Genomic DNA, 23,631 nt, shown 5'->3' on the forward strand with positions numbered 1-23,631 from the left:
TAAAACTTTATTTATTTCCTAAAAATCTAATTTATCCTCATCCTAAGAAGTTCTAGACTCTTCTAGAAAGTCTTCATCCTCATCCTAGAAAGTTCTAGACTATTCTAGAAAGTCTTTATCCTCATCCAAAGTCTAGACTCTTCTAGAAGATGTCTTTAAACCTAATCCTAATCCCCTCCTAACCTTGTCACATTCCCTAAACATGGGTTAAAACTTACTAAACCAAGCCAAAGTTAACAAATATCTCCTCCTTCACCCACCCTCATTAAATGCCATCCACTTGCCTATCCCTAAGCTAATCCTAAACCTTCCTAATACATCCTCTAATCATTTGCACAAGCCTAAGCAAGCTTAAAACCTTCCGAATCAAGCCCAAGTCAAAATTCCTCTCATCTCCCTCAAAATATCCCAACCATAAACTTTATGAAGTCCACTAGGCCATAAATGACTCTTCCAAAGCCCTTTCATTGCTATTACAAGCCATTATGAGGGTCTTTATGAAGATTTTATCCCTTGAGCCTCCTTTGTTAACTCATCCTTCCCCTTTCCTCCATCCTCTCACCCTATGACATGTGTCACTCTTTGATTGGTTGTAAGGAAGCACAATCCATGTGCTCTCCTCTCATGCAATCTAAGCCCTCCATGAGCTTTTCCCCATCCTTGCATCTTAACCCTCAAACCCTCAAGCCTCTTGCCTATAAATTGGATTCTTCCCCTTTGCAAAATAACACAATCCATGAAGTAAAGTCATAATGCCATTTTAAGAATCCATTTTACATCAAAACCATACACTCACACCCAAATTCCAACTCTATTTGAAGCCCTTTTTGAAGCATAAAGCTTGAGCATACATCCTATATATTTAGACAAAGCTACTCAACAAGACAAATTCTCATTGAAGAGAGCCCATTAATGGCTCATATTCTCAATTGAGAGCTCATCTTAGTCTATCTTTAAGTTTATGAATTTTGTTTAGTTTGTAGAAGCTTTATTTAAATTTTGTTTCTATTAGCATACTAACATTGCTCATATACAGGGATATCTCTCCTTCATCCATATTCTCTCTCCCATACTTAGGAGTTATTTTATCCCATACTTTGGAGTTGTTTTCATCCATATTCTCTCCCCCAATTACATCAATGTGAAATGCCTCAATATTAGTGTTGCAACATACAAACTATTAAATACCAATTGCTAATATGTTTCTCTAAATCTTCAACTGGCTTTAGTGTCCAAAGACACTATTAAAAATCAAATACCAAGAGTCCTCAATAACTCTTCTCATCATGGATACTCCCCCATAGAGGAAGAATCAAAATTCAATCTAGGCTAACAATAGTTTTTTGTACCACTAGAATAATGCACTTTCTATATCATCTACTCAAAAGTAGGTAGGGGCATAACCCTAAGCATACCTCTCAAGTACTCAAATTTATCTTTAGGGAAAGGCTTTGTAAAGATTTTTACAATCTAATATTTAGTACTCACATACTCCAATCTAATCTCTTTTTCTTCTTCTTTCTCTCTTAGCACATGATACTTAATAGATATATACTTAGTCTTAGAATGCAACATAGGATTCTTATGCATACTATACTTGTGTTATCACAGTAAATGATAAAGGTTCTTGAAACTCAACTCTAATATCCTTCAGCATATACTTCATCCACATAACTTGATTATAGTTATTTGCTCCTACAACATACTTTGCATTAATTATACTATGAGAAATGTAATCTTGCTTCTTTCTTAGCCAAGAAACCAATCTTCCTTCAAGAAAGAATTCTCCACCACCAATGCTCTTTCTATCATCTACACTACCTACCCAATCTACATCAATATATGCACATCGAGTAAAATCACTTCATCTATCATACAAAATTCCATAGCTAGATATTCCTTTCAAATATCTAAATATTCTCTTTGCTACTACAAAATCATACTCCTTAGGATCAACTTGAAATCTAGCTACAATCCTAACTACCTTTGCTATATCTAGTCTAGTGTGAGTTAGATACTGCAAACCTCTAATCATGGATCTCTATGTCTTCTTCTCTATTGGAGTTGTCTCATCTTTGTCGGATAACTTGTGCCCAGTTATCATAGGTGTACCAATAGGTTTACAACTTTCTAAATCAAACCTTTTTAACAATTTATTTAGGTAATTAGCTTGTAAAAGAAAAATACCATCACTATTCTATACAAACTATAATTCTAGGAAAAACTTCACTTCTCCTATCATGCTCATTTCAAACTCATTCTTCATCTCTTCAACAAACTTATCACTTGCTTCATCATTACCTCTAGAAATGATGTCATCAGAAAATATTACTATTATTAGCAAACCATTCTCAACTTCTTTTCAATACAAGTTACTAACTATCATACCTTTAGCAAATCCAAGCTTTTCCAAATAACCACCCAACCTTGCATACCAGGTTCTAGGTTCTTGCTTCAAACCATATACAGATTTCTTTAGTCTACATACCATGTCTTTGTCTTCTAACAAAGAAAAAATTTAGGTTTCTTAATATACACCTTTTCTTCAAGTTCTCCATTTAAGAAGGTTGATTTAACATCCATCTGATCAATCCTGAACTTCTTATTTGCTGCATAAGCCAATAGCATCCTTACTAATTTCATTCTAGGTACAAGTACATATGTCTCTTCATAGTCTATGCCTTCTTTCTATGAATACCTCTTGCATACAAATCAAGCCTTATTCCTCACAACTTTGTGTTGCTCATTTATCTGATTTCTAAATACCCATTTGGTTCCTATCACATTCTTGTCTTTAGGTCTAGGAACTAACTCCCATGTACCATCCTTCACAATCTAATCTAATTCTTCCTTCATTGCTTGAATCCAATGATCATCTTTGCATTCTCCATCTATGTTCTTAGGTTCAACTTGAGATATCAAACATATCTCCTCATTTACTCTATTTCTTGTCATGATACCTTTGTCTTTTCTTCCAATTATCTTCTTAGGAGGATGATTCTCTTTTAGATTCCTACTAGTAGTAGGAGTCACTACAATATTTGGGGTCAAATTATAATGACAATTTGTGATGATGGTGTAATTTTTTGTCATTTTCATTTTTTTTTGCAATTGTCCTTGATGTCATTGTAATATTGATGTCAGTGTCATAATTGCAATGCCCTTACAAGCATAAAACCAAAAAAAGAAACCATGACAATAATTTTCCATTTGTTTTGATTTTTGAGAGTTGGGCACAAAAGAGGGGGAGACCTCTAAACAAGGGTGGAGAGTTGTGAAAGTTGTCATGACCCTTGTAATCAATACATTTGGTTGTAGTGCCCTCACGATCTCTATATTTCATTATCATGCCTTTTCTTTATGATTTTATTATTGTGTTGTACCATTTCTCAATGATTTCATTGTTTTGTCATGCCCATGCTCTGTGATTTCATTTATGTTCTAAGCCCTTGTGACCTGCGTGCACTTTCTCTACAAGTTTCTTCAAGGGGAAGAAGAGGTACATATGTAAATTTTCTTTTCTTTTCTTTAGAAACATGTATGTCTTTAAATTTTCTTCTAAACATATATCTCTTTATATATTTAGAGAGATCTTTTTCAAGGTTCTTATTAATTATATGATCTAGCTACATACATATTCCAGAATCTAAATAATAAAATAATAAAATTCACTCAACCTGTGCTAAGTGACTTTCTTCAAGATCCTACACAAAAATAATGAAGATAAAAAAATTGGTTGATTTCACAAGACATTTTACAAAAACATATCATAGTAGATACATTTAGAAAGAAACAAGACATAACCTAGTTAAATTGAACTAGTTGCTAAGTAGCTAGGTTGATTACAAATTCCTATAGAATTGTGATAAAATTAGGTACAATAAAATGACCAATCAACTTTACCAAAACTTATCTAGCTCTATACATATTCAAAAATCCAAATAATAAAACAATAAAACTCACTCAACTTGTGCTAAGTGACTCACCTCAAGTTCTTGCACAAAAATAATATAAACCACAAAAAATGGGTAGAGTTCATAAGAAATTTTACAAAAAAATATCATAGAAGATATTTTTAGAAAAAAACAAGCCATAACCTAGTTAAATTGGTCTAGTTGTTGATTATATAGGTTAATTACAAATTCTAGTACAAATCTCATCAAATTAGGTACAATAAAACAAACAACCAACTTCACCAAAAATGTTCTAACTACATACATATTCCAGAATCTAAATAATAAAATAATAAAACTCACTCAACCCATGCTAAGTGAGTTACCTCAAGATCTTTCACAAAAATAATGTAAATTGCAAAAAATGGGCAAAGTTCACAAGAAATTTTACAAAAACATATCATAGAAAATATTTTTAGAAAGAAACAAGCTATAGCCTAATTAAATTGTTCTACTTATTGATTAGTTGGGTTGATTACAAATTTTTGTAGAACTGTCATTGGATTAGGTACATTAAAACAAACAATCAACTTTACCAAAAATGATCTAGTTGCATACATATTCCAGAATCTAAATAATAAATAATAAAACTCACTCAACCCATGCTAAGTGACTTACCTCAAGATCCTGCACAAAATAATGTAGACCATGAAAAATGGGTAGTGTTTGCAAGAAATTTTACAAAAACATATCATTGCAGATATTTTTAGAAGGAGACAAGCCATAACCCAGTTAAATTGGTCTAGTTGTTGATTAGTTGGGTTGATTATAAATTCTTATAGAACTATCATTGGATTGGGTATAATAGACTGAACAATCAGCTTTACCAAAAATGATCTAGCTACATACATATTCTAGAATCCAAATAATAAAATAATAAAACTCACTCAACCTATGCTAAGTGACTTACCTCAAGATCTTGCACAAAAGTAATGTAGACCACAAAAATGGGTAGAGTTCACACAAAAATTTACAAAAACATATCATAGTAGATATTTTTAGAAAGAAATAAGACATAAACCCAGTTAAATTGGTCTACTTCCTGATTAGTTGAGTTAATTATAAATTCATGTAGAACTATCATTAGATTAGGTACAACAAAATGGACAATCAACTTTACCAAAAATGATCTAGCTGCACACATATTCCATAACATTGGCCTCCACATCATTTTACTTATTGTACAATAACATCACAGAGATGGTGAATTTATCTAGTAGATGTAGGTCTACTTGTTTATTAGCTTGGTTAACTACAAATTCATGTAGGTACAACAAAATGAACAATTAGCTTTACCAAAAATGATACAGCTGCATACATATTCCATAACATTAGCCTCCACATCATTTCACTTATTGTACAATAACAACATAGGGATGATGAATTTATCAAATAGATGTAGAGAGTGCATTGTTGCATAGAAATATTCATGAGGATATCTATATGGATCAACTATAAGGAATGTTTTAGGAATTCTATATTTCTTGTAGTATCCAACATTCATGATATGGCCTCAAGGAGGTCTATGGGGCTTGGTAGGAGAAGTCAAACTCTTTTTCTCTCTCTTCTAGTTTCACTCATTGTCATTCCAATACCATAATTTACACTCAAAAGCAAGAGGGAAACAAAAAGAGGGGTATAATTTTATCTTGGTACTATATGTAGATTATTTGGTCCTTACAAATAGATCTCACTCTATGATTCAAAGTGTTTAGTGAACAATGATGGAGATTTTTGACATGAGAGATCTTGGGTGTCTACACTATCTCCTCAGGATTAAGGTTGTTCAATATTTCCATGTGATTTTTACTTTTCAACAAAAGTGATGTTCTTTTAGAGGTTTGGTATTCTTCATTCCAAGCCTACCACCACATTCTTTCAACTACATATCATTTTGAATACCAATAGCACTTCTTTAATGATATTTCGTTTGTCAATCTTTTATACCTCACACATACTTGTCATAATATTTCTTTTATGGTTAACCTTTATGTGATCACTTTTCTCATGATCCACATGAGTTAGTGGAAAATTATCAAATGCATTTTGAGGTACATAATATTCATCAAGTGACTCTTACATCATTGGCTTCAAATATTTATATTGGATTTTTTATTCTAATGATTGCAAGTCTACTTCTTGCTTTGTCTTTTTTATTTATCTTGGTTTAGGCCTTACTGTGTTTTTTTGCAAGTACTAATCTCTAATTGCATTATCATTTACAAAGGCTAAGTACAAAGAAATTATTCTTAATAGTCAAAAGGTTTTATGGATTAATTGGTTAATGATAGAGTTTCTCTTTCCTCCTAATGGTCCCATTATTCTTTTGTGAGATAATTAGAGTGCTATTCACATTTTGTGCAATCTAGTCGAGCATTAAAGGATTAAGTATATTTAAATATGCATGTTCACTATATTTAACAATCAATTCAAGATTATATTCTCCACTTGAGTTACACATTGATAGAGGAACAAGTTGTAAGGATCTTTGTAAAGCCTTTGGCATCTCCATGTTATCTTTAGTTGTGTTTGATTATTTTAATAAAGGAATTTTTCTTTGAGAGTTCCTCTTGAGGTCTCCCTTTAGTTTACATTTGGAGAGGGTTTTTTGACCATGGGGTTTCACTCCTTTTTCTTCACTTTGAGAGGCTTTCATTGTGCAAGGGTACTTAAATAAGGTATTTTGTTGTTAGGACCAATTCATGCATTAACTAATTCCCTACATGTTCAAGAATATCATCATAGAAATTTTTATACATAATCAATAACATGTTTGTATAATCATGCTCAAACTTAAGTTTGCTTAATTGAGCCTAAATCTATAATATTCTAGTCTAGTTTGGCAGTTTATACATTATGCATATCATGCACTTCTAACTTACATATCTAGCTCTATTATAATATAAATTTAGTTTAAGGAATCTCGTCATATTTCATATTATGCCTTTTTTTTAGAAATATGACTCCCTATTTTAAGTTTTTTCCCTCTATTTTTGGCTGAAATTTTACATACCAAGATCTTACTTTGTGTATACATTGATCATTATAAGTATATGATGTTTATCTAGTTTGGTATTTTATAAAATAGCATCAAACACACAAATTATTTATTTAATTAAAATCCTTTTTGAGTTTTTTATTCATATATTTGCAACCACTTTCCTTAGTGTTATCGTAAGATGATATGGGGTTTTCTATGCATCATAAAAATATGGAGAAAAAAATTGAGAATTTATTCTACAATATATAAAAATAAAGAAATAATACAATTGGGAGAAGCAAGGATTTAGGTTAGTTGAAGATGGAGAAATAATTAAGTGAAAATAATTTGGACAATCAATTGTTCCCAACTAGCAGGATCAAATATAGTTTTTCAAGGTGATAAAATTGAATATATAGATTCATCACTTGCATGCCAGGCATGAACTGCATTCTGCAATTTGTAAAAAATGGTTGGATATAAAGAATCCATACACTAGCCCAACAATGGAAGCCAAGGAGGTTGAAGAATAACTTTAGTGAAGATTTGAGTTACATTACCTCTAAACCATTAGACATGTTGAGAGACATTTTGTGGCCAACATTGAGACCCTTTCAATTGATGATCAAATAGGGACCTAAGGTGAAAATGTCCTGGACATTAATTTGAGCACCCAAGATCATGATTAAGGACTTCAAAGTCATGAGGATGAACTAGGTGAGATCATCTCACTAGCATGGCTATCAAAGTGAATGTGATAGGGACAAATAATAATAGCCCAACCCATTAAGAGTTTAGCAAAGTAGATTGAATATCAACACCATGTTCTTGCTTTTGGGGTAAAAGTTTTTAAGGTGAATTTTCTTGTAAAACATTAATTTTGTTGAACAATTGTAAACTCTTATAAAATGCATTCTTGTTTTCTATTACCATTGACAGGATTCCTTTGAAAAAAATCAAAATGAAGAGGCATAAATACACAAAAAATTCTTTCAAAACCATATGTGCTAGATAAAAGCATTAAGTACAACATGTCCAATATTTTTGTAGATATACACATTAATTACACCAAATTTTTCTTTCAAAACCATATGTGCTGATATAAAATTTAAGTACAACATATCCAATATTCTTGTAGATATACAGATAAATTACACCAAATTTTTCTTTCAAAACCATATATGTAGATATAAATATTAAGTACAAAATGTCCAATATTTTTGCAGATAGACACATTAATTACACCAAATTTTTATTTCAAAACCATATGTGTAGATATAAATATTAAGCAGATGATGCTCTTGATGCAAATGATGATGCTACTAATCATGATGTTGATGCTTCTACTGATCACAATGATGATGATGAGGAGGAGGAGGATGATGAGGATGATGATGATGATGATTATAACCTTTTACTATTTACAATTCAAATGTGATGCTAATATTCAATGTAATTTTGAGTATATTTATCATGAATTTTTTAGATAACATAAGACAATTCATTTACTATTATAGAAACATAAAGCCCCTTCATGAGAATCCCACATAGTCTCATGGATCATCAGGTATAAGTCAGTAAACCCCATAGAGATTAATTCTTTTTCCATTTGGAAAACATCTCTTATTGCCACCTATCTCTCTTATTGTGTGGATTCCAAGTACTAGCAAATAGCTATTTGTCAGATTTGTCTTCCTTGAGTGAGGAAAATGTAGGAATGGAAGAAGAAAGTGAGACATTTAGTATGTTTAAATCAAGGAGATTGACTCAAGGTCAAAATATCAGAAAGAAATTTAGTAAGTGCATGAAATTTTTCCTTGCTCAAGGGGGATCATGTTCTTATGATGATGAGAGTAAAGGCAACTCCAATGTGCCCTTTAGGTACAAGCATCCACATAAAAAATTGGTCCCCAATGAAAGTCCTCTAATAAACATTGGATTTTGTCTTGGAGAGAATATATATCACATAACACCATCCTCATTACTTGGTTTGGGCCTATTTTCCATGGATGACATAAAGTACTCTTACAACAAGGTTGTTGAACTAATGGAGTATGTCAAACCTTTCTATGATTACAGTAGTTGGATGGAAACTGTTAGATATAAAAAAAGTATGTGTAGGTATGAACTTGCAAAAAATTATATAAAACAAAAAATTTAGTGAACAAAGTAAAGCATTAGCTATATACATTGATGGAAGGCCAAAAGCACCAATGAATATTGTAGATTTTATAAATAGTACACAACTTATGTCACTAAGGAGCGACCCAATTGCATATTTAAGGTGCACGAGAGAAATTATGTATTTATATGTACAATAAAATAAATAAGTGGTTGTGAAGAGCTTATTATTAATTAAAATTTGAATTTCATAGATAAAAACAAAGACATTATCATGGGAAAGGTGGTATGTACTTTGCACATTTAAAATCAACTCCAAGAAATGAAGATAAACACACCATTAATTCTTTTTTTGGCTAACTTAGAATAATAAAACGTATGTTTTAACATCTCTCAATGATTTTAAAAAAAATATAGGGCCACAATATGGATCAAAAACCACAGGATATGCATGATGGTGATGGTTCTTCTTCTCGATAGGTAAAACTAATTTTCATTGTACAAATTAGAAACAAGAAATATGTTAATGCATATTTTTTATTATGTTTTATTCTTCACTAATATTTTGGATTGATTTTAAATATAGAGATAATAATATTTCTCTCACAAATGAGTGTTGATCAAGACAAGGGAAAGGAAAAAATAGTCCATGAGGACTAGAAGCCATGCCATGATGAGTTGGCTGAATATAGTATTGATTTTAATTCATCCCCCGATCCTATGGTTTCTTTGAAATTTTTAATTAATGAAATAGGAAATTTTTTATCACACGTGTCATTAACTCCTCAAACTCCTACAATGCAAGATATGATTGATAGTTTGGTGACCCTAGTTCACACATATACAGTAAGTATTAATGTAGTTTTTAATTATGAAAAAAGTTCAATAATGATTTTTATAGTATAATCTTTTATTTATGTCATTAAATAAAATGCATGTGTTATTTTTTCAAAGGATGGCAAGGATGTTAAGGGGTGATCCCCTAAAGGATGATACTTCAAGTGGTACAAGTACATCACATTTTCTATCCTACACTTTTATTTTTCTTAAACAATATTTTTTTAGTAGCTATAAAAATTTCATTTTATTGTGCTCTAAAAATCTCATTTTTCAACTCCTATTGTTGGTCCTCTATTCACTATGTCACCTTCTACAAGGAACATGTTAGAAATACTTTAGAATAACTAAGAGGAGGGGTGAAATAGTTATTCAAGGTCCAAATGTCCTAATAAAATATTTTCACTAAGTATAGTGAGCCTATTAAACTTCACCATGCATCTAAGCTAAACTTTCTACTTAGCAAGTTACTGTAAAATCAACATGCAGTAATAAGACATGAAAGATCAACACATAACATAGTGATTTACATGGAAACCCAATTTGGGAAAACCCACAAACATGCCACTCAATTCTCACTCTTTTGAAGTGATACCCTATAAAAGGCCTACCCTATTAAAGGATACAAAACACACTGTTAAATGTGACATGTTTAAAGGATTTCAACCACACTATTAGAAATGGGCCTGGATAAAAGACTTTAGAACATTCACTTGAAATGTCACCCTATTAAAGGATTTACAAAATGGTTGTTAAACCAACCTAAGTCCATAGGATTTTATCCTAACTAATACAATTTCTAGAGAGTAACAATAAGGACTTTGATTTGATATAACTCACAACATAACTTGTAGATTTCATATCTCAATTCAATTCACAAATTTGCCTAGCCTTCAGTATCTACAACTCTGACATCTTGTCCTCCTTTTAAACTTTGTCTCCTTGAGTCTCCATGCTTGTTGTGCCAATATAATCACCTCTGTGGTCACCTATCAAAGCAAAGTCTTTGTACCCTATTCCTCCCTCTTGATGTCATCTCCTTGACACCACATAATCTCTCCAACCAACCACTCTTGCTTCTTGACCTGTAGCTCCTTAAATAGAAGTCTAGAATACTTTTCTCGCTTTACTCTTCCCACCCATATTTTTTGTTTGAATGGATTAGGTAAGATTCAATGAATCTACCTTTAATCTTGTCTGTTCTAGAAACATCATGTAGAATCCACCTATATTCACCTAAAAATGGTTTACCTAAAATTTTTTGCCACCAGCTTATCATTCTTATCCTCCATCTAGTTTACAAAATTCAAGGTAACAAACTTATCATCTCAGCTCTAGTGAATCTTTGACTTTTAAAATAATGCAGTAGCTCCGCACTATTAATTTTTTGATGCTTGGCATATACTATGTTACTCGGTACCTACTATGAATTCACTCAACATCAACTAAGTTTTACTAATGCTCAAAACTTATTACATTTTTGTCTAGCTCGACACTTGAACTTGCTCGCCACCTTTTGTTTCACTCAGTAGACTCTAGATTTTTCATTTTCTCAGCACTTACTGATAATCTTCTCGGCATAAACTAACTTAATGCAATCAGATTTCCACAATCCATTTTAGTTATGTTGATCAGTTTTCTGGATTAGATTGTGTGGAGATTTTTTGTCATCAAAAAATCTCCACACAATCTAATCTAGAAAACTGATCAACATAAACTAACTTGCTCAATACCCACTAATGAATTTAGTCAATCTTTGCAAACAACTTTGTTACAACTTATTTTTCTAAAGTTTCTAAGTGTATCCAACCTCTGTATCATCAAGTGTATTATCAATACATCATTTTACCATTGTCCTAATTGATCCTTGTACTTCATTACAAAAGCATAACTCAACCTTTCCCTTAGGTTCTTTTGTTACATCTTATTGATTAAATCCTCTTCATCAATCAACTAAGTGATAGTACTTGAATTTTATAAGCAATCGTCATTCCAAAATATAGTAGGTTTGACATCAGTGAAAAAACAATGATTGAAAGCATTCTTTATTAATAATCTCCCTTCTTCTGAACAATCTCCCTCTTTAATAGTATCTTTTCAATTAGATTTCAACAATCTCCCTCTTCGGCATTGATGGCAAACCAAACTAATCAACCAAGTTATCAAAATGCTAACTAGATTAAAATAGTAAATCAAATACCAAAAAGAATACTTTGTATCCATAATTATTCATTCTATCAGCAACTTGAATTTGGTATGACTACCTCATTCAAAGTATTAGGGATATCTCTTTTACTGATACACTATCTTTTCCTTTTTTTTTTATTCTGCTCCCTCTCTAATTTGTTATCTTGACTAATTCCTTTGCTTTTTCTTCTCCCTCTTAACTATTGTTTCCTTTCTCCTTCATGTCTTCTATTTTTCTACTATTTCTCCCTCTACTTATTTTATCTTTTAGATTTTCTATTTCTCCCTCTACATGTTTGATCAGTTTCTGTTATTATCTCTCTCTTTGACAATAATGCTAAAGACATATTATGTCAGCATCTTATCATGCAAGTGTAGCATTTTTAGGAACTCCTATTTCTTCCTCTATCACCATGTTTGTGACTTATTTGGAATTTCAATATTTTAATTACTTTAAGTCAAACCTAAAGCAAGTATCCTCTACGTCAATTTATATTATTTCAGCAATCAACTCATTTTTTATAGGGCAGCCTTACTATTACTCAAAAAACCTTGGATAGGGGTATCACCCCTAACTTACCTTTAACATATTCAAATGCATCTTTAGGTAATGGTTTTGTGAAGATGTTAGCAATTTTTTCCTTTGAGTTGACATATTCCATCTTCACTTGTTTGTCTTCCACCAATTCTCTTACATAGTGATACTTTTTTCCAATGTGCTTTGTTTTAGCATGCATCACAAGATTCTTTGATATGTTGATGGCACTTGTGTTATCACAATAGAGTATCATAGGTTCAGTCATCTCTTCCTTCATGCCTTTCAATAGGTGCTTAATCCATACAATATTGGTGCAATTGATGGCTGCAGCAACATACTCAGCTTCAGCTATGGACTGTGAGGTACAACTTTTCTTTCTGCTAGTCTAAGTGACTAATCTTTTACCTAAGAAGAAAGCTCCTCCAATGGTACTTTTTCTATCATCTATATTACCACCTGAAGTTGCATTAGTGTAGGCATTCATCTCAAACTTTTTAGTCCTCTTGTAGTATAATTGAAAGTCATATGTTCCTTTTAGGTACCTCATATTCTTTTTACTACTATAAGATGATTTTCTCTTGGATTTGTAGAAAATCTTGCCACTATTCCAATAGCTAATGTAATGTTTGGTCTATGTGTACAACATACTGTAACTTTCCAATCATTGATCTATACATTGTCTAATTTACTTCAGTTGACTCATCATTTTTTGATAACTTATGTCCTATTACTATTGGTGTATTAATTGGTTTTGAATCCTCTAAGCCAAATTTTTTGAGTATCTCCTTGATATATTTTGATTGGGTCACAAATATGCCATGTTTTAGTTGATGTACTTGTAATCCAACAAAGAATTTTATTTCTCCGAACATTAACATCTCAAACTCATGTTTCATCTAATCAGAAAAATCTTTGCATAGTGCATCTTTTCCTCCAAATATTATATCATCAACAAAGATTTCAGATATTAAAATGTCTTTACCTTTTTCTACCTTGATATATAACTTGTTGTTGTCACCTATTCTCTCAAATCCTATCTTCACAAGATTTATGTGAAGTCTCTCATACCATGCTCTAGGCACTTGTTTCAAACCATAGAGTGCTTTATGTAGTTTGCAAACCATATCCTTATTGTTGTCATCAACAATTCCCTCTAATTTTTCTATATAGACTTCCTCTTCTAGTATACCATTTAGAAAAGAAAACTTTACATCCATTCGATAGACTTTAAAACCTTTGTAGGCAACATATGCAAGTAGAGTTCTTACTCCTTCCATTATTGCAATAGGTGAAAATATTTTCCAATAGTATAATCCTTCTTCCTATGCATAACCTTTGCAGACTAGTCTAGCCTTATTTCTTGTGATCTCACCATTCTCATCTAGCTTATTCCTAAATACCCACTTGGTACCAATAGCATTCTTATCAGCTAGTCTTAGAACTAAGGTCCAAGTATTGTTTCTCTCTATCTGCTCAATCTTCTCTTCGATAGCTTTACACCAATTATTATCTTGTAGTGCATCTTTCACTATTTTTGGTTCAATCTTGCTTAGTAGACATGATTCATTTCTTAGTCTATTCCTTGTCATTGGTCTGGCTTCCTTGTCACCAATAATTTGTTCAGTAGGATGATGTCTCTTTACATACTTGGATAGCCTTGGTTCTTTCCTTATTTCCATGTTTGGTCTTTCAACTTAAAAGTCATTTTTTATGTCTCTTTTAGGTAACTTGGCATCTCTTTCATGTGTACTAATTTTAGAATCGAAATGTGGATTATTTTCATTCTACAACTCAACTTCTGAATGCAGCTCGACATCCATTAATTGTGACATAGCAAATACTAAAACTTGTTGTTGATTTACAACTTGATTGGTAGCTTCTTCTTTAGTAGACATTCCTTCATAGAAATATACAAAGGATCTGTACTCTTCTAGTTTCTTAGATTCATCAACTTGAACTTTTTTATGCTCATCAAAATTTACATTTGCACTCTCCACAATTTTGTTAGTGTTAGTATTCAAACACTTATATGCTTGACTTCTAGTGGAGTATACAAGGAATATGCTTTCATCACTCTTTGTATCGAACATGCCATTTCTAGAATCTTTAAGAATATAGCATCTACAACCAAATACTTTGGAATGTTTTACATTGGGTGAGTGACCATACCATAATTCAAAGGGTGTTGCATTTGTACCTTTCTTGATTTGTTCTCGATTTAGGGTGTAGATAGTTGTACTTACAACTTCTCTCCAATACTTTAGAGCAATATTATTCTCCATCATTAATGTTTTGGCATAGTCTATTATTAATCTATTACTTTTTTTTGCAATTCCATTCTGTGGGGAAGTTCTAGATGTTGATGTTTATCTTTTAATTCCTTTGTCATTGCAAAATGTCTCAAATTCTTTTGATGTGAACTCTCCTCCTCTATTTGATCTTAAGCACTTGAAACTCTTCCCTATTTCCTTCTCAACCCTGGCCAAATAACACTTAAACATTTGAAATACATCAAATTTTTACTTTAAGAACATGACAATCATCATCCTAGAATAGTCATCAATAAACAACATTATATATCTATATCCTTTTTAGCTTTGCACTTACATTGGTCCACATAAATTTGTATGAACTAACTCTAGTACTTCTTTGGAAGTATAGATTTTTCTTTTGAAACTTGACTTGGTCATCTTTCCTAGCTAAAACTATTTGTACATTGTATTGTTGGGCTTCTTCAGTTTAGGCAATCCTCTGACTTTCTTCATTTTTCTAATGTTAATTAGATTATCAAAGTTGACATGACATAGCCTTTTATGTTATATCCACACATCATCGAATTTAACAATAAGATAGGTTGTATCTTCCATATCTAGGTAAAATAGATTACTCATAGTTTGGTCTCCATTGCCTATTAGATTTCCATCAGTGTCATAGATTTTGGCAGTTTTGTTTCCAAATTCTACTTTGCATCCTACATTCCCTAATTGTGACACACTTAGTAGATATTAGTTCAACCCTTCAACATAATATGCATTATCACATAAAATTTTCTTTGCAATCTTAATGTAACCTATTCCTTTGATTAGACATGGAGCATCATTTTTAAATCTAACACTATTTCCATCATACTTAGTAAAGGTAACAAACTTACTTTTATCTCATGTCATGTGATGTAAGCACCTATTTTTTATGATCCATTTGTCATTCTTTTTTACATGGGTTACCATTGTTGTTGGCTCATCTTCATCTAACTCATCCTTCATGGCTACATATACTATCTCATCATTATTTTCATCAAAATCCTCTTCTCAATAATATAGCACTTTTTTCCTTTGTCTTTATAGTCTCTGCTATCATCTTATCTTTTGTTCTTATTCTTGTTTCCTTCTTTGTAGTTCTTTTTTTGTGTACACCTGGAAGAAATATGTCCTAATTCATTGCAATTAAAAAAAATGATAGGCAACTTACCTTCAAATTTACCTTTGCCTCTATGAAATCTTTTGGCCAGCAATGCTTCCAATTGTTCCACATCTTCTTCATCTGTGTTGCTATCACTGGATGCATATTTTTTCTTTCTTTTCATCTTCTTTGGTTTCACCTCTTTATTTTCTTTCAACAACAAATTGGTCTTGAAAGCAAATTCAAGATTCTCAAATTTGTAGTTATCAAAGTTGGATAAATCAAATGCAGTAAGTCTTCCAACTATACCTTCAAGAGTTAGCTTGTTTCTTGGTATGAATCTTAACTCTTGGATGGCTAAAACTCTAATAGCATAGATGGGGAACAAGGTTCTTAAGAATCTTCTATTGATAGTTTCACCATCTAAATGATGACCCAAACTTCTTATTGCACTTACTACTTCTTTTATTCTAGAAGCATATTGAGCAATGTTCTCACCTTCCTCCATACTCATGTCATCAAGATTTCCTCTAAGGCTTTCTCATTATGCTCTTTGGACATTATGATCTCCTCCTTAAATATCTAACAAGGCTTTTCACATCTTGAATGTAGAGTTGCATCCCTTGATGTCATCAAATTCAGCATAGTTGAGGGCAGAGGCAATCTCCAAAATTGCCTGATTATGCTTCTTATTTTTCTTCATATCTTCTACAGTAGAGACACCAACTAGATCAACATGTTCCACTTCAATTGAGGTTTGTACATGATCACCTATTGATCCAAGATGTAGCTTCATTAAACTTTTCCATGCAAAAAAGTTATCTCTATTGAGCTTGGGAACTTCTCTCTTGCACATATTGATCTTTCCTACTTCTAGTACCTTTAAACTAAATCAATAGATGGCTCTGATACCAATTGTTAGAAATTCTTTAGAATAACTAAGAGGGGGGGTGAATTAGTTATTCAAGGTCCAAATGTCCTAATAAAACTTTTTCACTAAGTATATTGAGCCTATTAAACTTCACCATACATTCAAGCTAAACTTTCTATTTAGCAAGTTACTGTAAAATCAACATGTAGAAATGAAAGATCAACACATAAGACAATGATTTACGTGGAAACCCAATTTGGGAAAAACCACTAGTAAGATGCTACTCAATTCTCACTCTTCTAAAGTGATGTCATGTGAAAGGCCTGCCCTATTAAAGGCTACAAAACACATTGTTAAATGTGACCTGGTTAAAGGATTTCAACCACCCTATTAGAAGTAGGCTTGGTTAAACGACTTTAGAACATTCACTTGGAATGTCACTGTATTAAAGGATTTACAAAATGGCTATTAAACCAACCCGAGTCCATAGGATTTTACCCCAACTAATACAATTGCTAGAGAGTAAGAATAAAGGATTTGATTTGATATAACTCACAACATAACTTGTATATTTTAGACCTCAATTCAATTCACAAATTTTCTTGGCCTTCAGTCTCTACAGCTTTGACAGCTTGTCCTCCTTAATAACTTTATCTCCTTGAGTCTCCATGCTTGTGCTAGTATAATCACCTATGCAGTCAACTATTAAAGTGGAGTCTTTCTACTCCATTCCTCCCTCTTGATGCCTTCTCCTTGACACCACATACTCTCTCCAACCAACCACTCTTACTTCTTGACCTGTAACTCCTTAAATAGAAGTCTAGAATACTTTTCCTACTGTAATATTCCCACTCTTATTTTTGGTTCAAATGGATTAGGTAAGATTCAATAAATCTACCCTTAATATTATTTATTCTAGAAACATATGTTGGAAATATAGATGGAGTATCTGGGAGGAAGGGTGAATCAGTTACTACAAAAACAAATCCACAAATCCCTTAGATCTCTAATAAACTAATTACTGTTGTCACTCAGTAAACATACAGAAAAATGCCATAAATTAGTAGATGTAGTGTATGTTAATTTTTACAAATCTTAAACATTCATAGTGATTAACATGCAACCATAAAAGAAATAACATGAACACATGAGACATGATATTTAACATGAAAATCCAATATGAGAAAAACCAGCAAGTGACTAGCTACTGATTTTCACTCTTATGAAGTGAGACCTATTAGGAGCCAACCTAGTTAAAGGTGACAAAACACACTATTAGGTGTGACCTTGTTAAAGGATTTAATCATGCTATTAGGAGTGCCCTTGAAAAAGGTCTTTAGAAAAATTCAATGGAACTATCACCTTGTTAGAGGATTTACAAATGGCTATTAGACCAACTCTATAAAGAGATTTAGGAATCATTGCTACAATGGTGAGAGAGTAACAATGAAATGACTTGAATGAGATGCAACTAAATTACTGATACATATCTCTGTTCTAGTTCACCAGATCCTCTCTAATCAAATATTACTCTTCTCCTCCTCAAGGATATCTGACCATCTTTCAAAGTGCACTCACACTTTCTTCTTCAAACAATCAATACACTTGCATGCTCACTCATTAAATTATTGAATTCTCAATCTTGATCTTTCGTACATTCCTTAAAAATTGTAAAGTCAACTCATTTATAACTTACAATTGCCAATAATCATTACCTCAGTCAACTAGAATCAATACTTGAAATAATTAAACTTTATTTATCAAAGTAACAAAATCCTTCATTGGCCAACCCTACTCGATAAACACTATTTGAGAAATGATTTCCTGTGTTAACCAACTAAAGCTCAGTTAACATAGAAAACCCTCCAAAATCCTTTGGAGATTGAGTTAACTTAATGAATACTAACTCTCCTTCGTTAACCATGTGAGCTCAGTTAACACTACTTTCTGCAACATTTTCCTTTGATGCCTGAGTGAGCTCAGTAGACACTGTTTCCATAGAGTATTGCCTAGAATGCTTGATAGACACAAAAAATTTCTTTGCTGACCAACTGAGCTTGGTAGATATTGACTGCCAAGTGATATGAAATTTGTGTAACATCAAAGACAACACACAATTAGACAATTGTATCCAACAATCTCCCTCTTTAGCATTAATGGAAACACAACATGTCATAGCAAAATGAAATTTGCAAACAAGTCTTTTTTTGATAGAAAATTTTCTCCCTCTTAGATTTTATGCCACAAAATTCTCTAATGTAGTAATCTCCCTCTGTGAAGGAATTGCATAGCTTTCTTTCTAAATAGCAAACTCTCCCTTAAACAAATTCAAGTTTAAGGAAGATCTGATAGTAATCTCTCCCTCTTTGATAAAACATGCCAAAGACAACACATACCAAATGAATAACAATTTATCTTAAGTATTGATTCATATGCAATATTCTCATGACTATGCTACATCAACTAATAGATCTTCAACTTGGTTCCTATTGATGCATCACTAAAACTTTGTTTTAGTGAGCTTTAGATAAGGGAATGACCCCTAACTTACCTCTTAGATACAAGAATGCATCCTTTAGTAATGGCTTGGTGAATATGTTAGCAATATGTTCTTTTGTATAGACATATTTCAATCTGATCTCCTTATCCTACACCAATTCTCTGACAAAGTGGTACTTTATAGCAATGTTCTTAGTTTTAGAATGCATCACTAGATTCTTTGATATGTTAATTGCACTTGTATTATGACAAAACATAACAACTAGTTCTTTGCTTTCAACCTTCATGCCTTCCAACAACTATTTGAACCAAACAATATTAGAGCAATTCACTACTGCTGCAACATATTATGCTTCTACTTTAGATTGGGATGTACAATTTGGCTTTTTTCTTATCCATCATACCAACCTTTTTCCTATGAAGAATGCTCCACCACTTGTACTCTTTCTATCATTAATGTTTCCTACCCAATCAGCATTAGTAAACACTTTTAAGTCCAAATTTCCTCCAAATTTATACCACAATCTATAATCTTCAGTGCCTTTCAAGTATCTCAAGATATTTTTGATTTCTATAATGTGATTTTCTCTGAGTTTTGTTGAAAATCTTTCCACTATACCAATTGCAAGAGCAATATCAAGCCTTGTATGAACTACATATTGTAATTTTCTAATCATTGATCTGTATAAGGTTTGATCTACCTCTTTTGAATCATCATCTTTGGTAAGATTTAGTCCAGTACACATGGGAGTTCCAACTAGTTTAGAATCTTCCATACCAAACTTCTTGTGTATCTTATTTAGACTAAGCAATGTAGATACCATTCTTGCTCTACTGAATCTGAAGACCAACAAAGAATTTTATCTCACTAAACATAGACATTTCAAATTCCTTGATCATTTTCTCTAAAAATTCTTTGCATAGATCATCATTCCCTATAAATAAAGTATCATCCACAAATATTTTTACCAAAACAATCTTGTTATCTAGTCCTTCCTTGATGTACAAGATACTATTATCATTAGTTCTATGAAAACTAATATGAATAAGGTAGTTATGCAATCTCTCATACCATGCTCTAGGGCCCTGTTTCAGACCATACAGTGCTTTGTGTAGTTTGCAGACCATATCCTTCTTATTTGGATCAACAAAACCTTCAGGTTGCTCAATGTAGACTTCTTCATCTAGAATACCATTAAGAAATGTAGATTTGACATCCATCTGATATACTTTAAATCTTTTATATGTAGCATATGCAAGTAAGGTCATGACACCTTCTAATCTTGCAATAGTAGAAAAAGTCTTTCCATAATCAATTCTTTCTTCTTGAGAGTAGCCTTTACATACCAATGTAGCTTTGTTTCTTGATAACTTACCATCTTTATTCAACTTATTCCTGAATACCCATTTTGTTCCAATCACATTTTTATCTTTAGGCCTTGTTAAAAGAGTCCATGTTTTGTCCTTCTCTATTTGCTCTATCTCTTCATTCATACCCTCAATCCAACTTTCATTTTCCAATGCATCTTTGACATTTCTAAGTTCAAAATCAATAGGTAAACAAGTACCTTTTCGCTTAATTCTTGTTATAGTACCCTCTAATTTGTCTCCAATAATCTGATTTGGTGCATGATGCCTTCTGACATACTTGGCTAATACAGGTTCCTTTCCTTTTGAATGAATTGCATTGTCATCCTCTTGCACTTCAACTTTAGGTTTCAACTACTCAAACTCCATAGGCATTGGCTTGATAGCTTCAGAATGTGACTTAGGTCCTTGTGACTCAGTTTGAACTTCTTGCAACTTGGTGACTAATGAGGACTCGATAGTAGAAGTCCCCTAATTGATAGATGTGTCTAGCAAAGTATCAGGTTCAATGAAAAAAAATCTCCTATAATCTTCTGGTTCCTTTTTTATTTTTTCTTTAGTCCTTTCTACAAACTCATCAACTTTTGCATGTGCACTTTCTATGATTTTGTGAGTAGACAAATTCAAACATCTATATGCCTTACTTTTGCAAGAATATCCTAAAAATATACCTTCATCACTCTTCAAATCAAATTTTCCTTTTCTAGATTCTTTCAAAATGTAAAATTTACTTCCAAATACTTTTAGGTAACTTAAATTAGGTTTATAGCCATACCATAACTCATACACGATTTTGAATGAGTCCTTCTTCAACTATACTTGGTTCAAGGTATGAACTGCAGTGTTGATAACTTTCTTCCAATATTTGATAGCAATGTTATTTTCAATTATTAGAGTCCTTGCACAATCCATGATATATTGGTTCCTCCTTTCAGCTATTCCATTCTGGTTACGAGTTCTAGGGGCTGATACCTGTCTTTTGATCCCTCTTTCAATGTAAAAGTTATTGAATTCATTGGATATAAACTCACCACCTCTATCTAATCTTAAGCATTTCAGTCTTTTCCCTATTTCCTTCTCTACTCCAGCTAAATACCATTTGAAATTCTCAGATGCTTCTGACTTCTCTCTTAAATACATAATAGTCATAATTTTAGAGTAGTCATCAACAAAAAGAATGAAGAACTTTTCTCCAGTATAGCTCTCAATTCCAATAGGTCCACACAAGTCAGTATGTACAATTTCCAAAATATCTTCAGACTGATAGATTTTTCTTTTAAAACTAGTCTTTCCCATCTTACTTATTTGACAATTCTTACATAGACCAGCATCAGGTTTCTTTATACTAGGAATGCCTTTTACTTTCTTGAATTTTCTTATCTTTACCATGTTATCAAAATTCACATGACATAACATTTTGTGCCATAACCAAATTTCTTCATTTTGAGCAATAAAACATGAGCGCTCACCAAGGTTAAGATAAAACAAGTTACCTTTTGTTTATTTGCATGATCCAATTATCTTTCATTTGTCATCTAGTAGTTTTGCCTTCCCTTACATGAATTCCACCTTGAATCCAATATTGATTAGTTGTGCCACACTTAATAGATTATGTTTTAGTCCTTCAACCCAATAGCATTATCACATACAAGTTCTTTGGTTAATGAGATTCAGCCTCTTCCTTTTATGCAACAAGGTTCATTATTACCAAATCTTACACTACCACCATCATAGTCTTCAAAATGTTCAAACTTAATTTTTTCACTAGTCATATGATGTGAACAATCACTGTCTATGATCCACGTATCATTTTTTTCACATGAGAGATAAGTGCCATCTTATCTTCCTTATCATTATCAAATTCATCTTTCATAGCAATGTAAACAATTTCATCTTCACTATTATCAAAATCTTTGGATTCCTTAGCCATAAAACATGGTTTCTTACCTTTGTCCTTGAATGATTTGAAATCTTTCTTGCCATTGCACTTATGAACTTTCTTCTCATCCTTGCTTGGCTTTTTTGGGCACCTTGTTGCAATATGACCAATTTTCTCACATGAAAAGAAAATTAGGGGAAGTTTACCTTTGTATTTTCCTTTTCCTCTAGATTATTTCCTTGCAACTAGAGCTTCAACAACTTCAAGATCGCTGTCAAAACTTTCTTCTAATTCTTCTTCACTTTCTAACTAAGTGTCCTTTATTTTCTTATCTTTCTCTTTGAGTGAAAGCTTGGCTTCAAATGCTGATTCAATGTTCTTGGAAGCTAGAACATAATTGTCATAGTTATCTAGCTCAAATGTTGTTAACCTTCCTACTATTGCATCCAAAATTATCTTATGATTTTCTTCGCATCTTGTTTCTTGAATTTCATATAATCTAATTGCATAAATAGGATGCAGTGTTCTAAGAACTTTACTTACAACTGCTTCCTCCTTGATGTCTCCTCTAGAAGCTTTTATTGCACTAACACTTTCTTTGACCCTTTCAACATATTTGGTAATTTTTTCATCCTCTCTCATTCTCATTTGATCAAATTGTCCTCTTAGACTCTCTGATTTGGCTCTCCTCACATTTTCATCACCTCCATAGATGTCCTTCAACATGTTCCACATTGCAAAGGCATTTTTTTAGTACTTTTTATCATCAAATTTTTCATAGCTTAGAGCAGATGCAATGTCTATCATCATGGTGTTATGAGTCTTCTTAGCAATGTCATTAACACATAATGTACCAGAAGGAGTTGTATATTCTTCATCAAGATATTTCAATCCTATATCACCAGTGGAAGCCAAATGAAGTCTCATGAGGCCCTACCATGCTGAAAAGTTATCTCTGTTAAGCCTTCGAATTTCTCTCTTATAAGACATTTTGATCTT

This window comes from Cupressus sempervirens, chromosome 4, assembly GCF_028749045.1.
Source record: "Cupressus sempervirens isolate cs-2001-9-10 chromosome 4, ASM2874904v1, whole genome shotgun sequence".
Lineage (NCBI taxonomy): Eukaryota > Viridiplantae > Streptophyta > Pinopsida > Cupressales > Cupressaceae > Cupressus > Cupressus sempervirens.